Source organism: Orycteropus afer, unplaced genomic scaffold (genome assembly GCF_000298275.1).
Source record: "Orycteropus afer afer isolate SDZICR_OR568_19922 unplaced genomic scaffold, OryAfe1.0 scaffold00079, whole genome shotgun sequence".
Classification (NCBI taxonomy): Eukaryota; Metazoa; Chordata; class Mammalia; order Tubulidentata; family Orycteropodidae; genus Orycteropus; species Orycteropus afer.
Window position 1 is genome coordinate 6,913,586 of NW_006921666.1, and position 1,594 is coordinate 6,915,179.

Sequence of the window (1,594 nt, forward strand, 5' to 3'; positions counted from 1 at the left end):
TTCTACCTGCGTCGCTTCTTCAAGGCCAAGAAGTTGATTGAGTAATGAGAACAGTCCCCTCCCACCTCGTATCTCACTCAGCAGAACATCACTGGAATGTGCCTGGCTTACGGCACCCTACGAACAGCACCATCAAGGCACATCGGAGCGTTTCTTGCCAGAACTGATCTCTTTCGGGGTGGGGGGACATGGGGTACCACCTAGACCCAACAAGCCAATGAGAGACTTTTTAATTTGGTAGGATTTGGACTGGTTTTGCAACAATAGGTCTATTATTAGGGTCACCTATGAAAAAACTAGGGGAGACCTAGGTAATGCCAAAGCCGGCCTTTGTACTGGGTTCCCTCGTGTGTCTGAACCACGGTCCCTTTCTTCTCCCACTTGGCCCGCCAGCTTGTGTCTGAACCACGGTCCCTTTCTTCTCCCACTTGCCCGCCAGCTTGAGCTGCCACTTTCATTCTTTTACCAAGATCTGTAAGACCATGTTGGACTTGTCTCATTCTGATTGTCCCTTTTGGGTTTCCTTGTGAAAACACTCTTCGTTTTCTCTGACCCTTAGCTGAAATGTTTAGGTAGCACCTGGTGGTCCCCTTTTCATAGTCTCTCAAAAGGGAGAAGGAAGTGACACACAAAAGTGAGCTTTGAACTGTAGATAACTCTTACAGAAAATTTCATTTTGTTTAGAGAATTAAAATATTTGTGCTCATCTGCTTCACCTTTTTCCTTTTTGTGTATGTTTATTTAGCTTTTTGCAGTTTCACCGTGTATAGCTTTGTGTGGCCACCACCACCAGACACAGAGCAATCCGTCACACAGACCCCTTGTCCGTCACACAGACCCCTCATGCTGCCATTTTCTAGCCACAGCCAACTCCCTTCCCCGCTCCCCCGTGCCTCACAACCACTAACCCATTCTCCATCTACAAAATTTTGTCATTTCAAGAATGGTGTATAAATAGAATTAGACAGTATGTAACCTTTTGAGATTGACTTTCTCCTTCAGCATAGCATAATTCCCTTGGGATCCATCTGAATTGTTGGATGTATCAGTAGTCTGTTCCTTTGTATTTTTGAGTAGTGCTGTATAGTATGGATGTACCAATTTGTTTAACCATGCTCCCATTGAAGAACATCTGGGTTGTTTTTGATTTTTGGCCATTATGAATAAAGCTGCTGTGTGTCTACACGTTTTTATGTGAATATAATTTTTTTTTCCTGAGATAAATGCCCAAGAGGGCAATTTCTGGATTGTGTGGTAAGCACGTGCTATTTTTTTTTTTTATTTCATTTTTTTAAAGAAACTACCCTACTCTTTTCCAGAGTGGCTGTGCCATTTTACAGTCCCACTAGAAATGTATGACTGATCCACTTTCTCCACATCCTCACCAGCATTTGGTATTATCACTCTCTTTAATTTCGGCCCTTCTGCTGCCTATAATGTTTCATAGTTTTCATGTGCATTTCCTTAGTGGATAATGATCTTGGCCATCTTTTTATGTGCTTAGTTGCCAGCTGTATATCCTCTGCAGTGAAATGTCTGTGTCTTTTGCCTATTTTCTAAATGGATTGTTTATTCTTTTTGAGTTTTGAGGTTT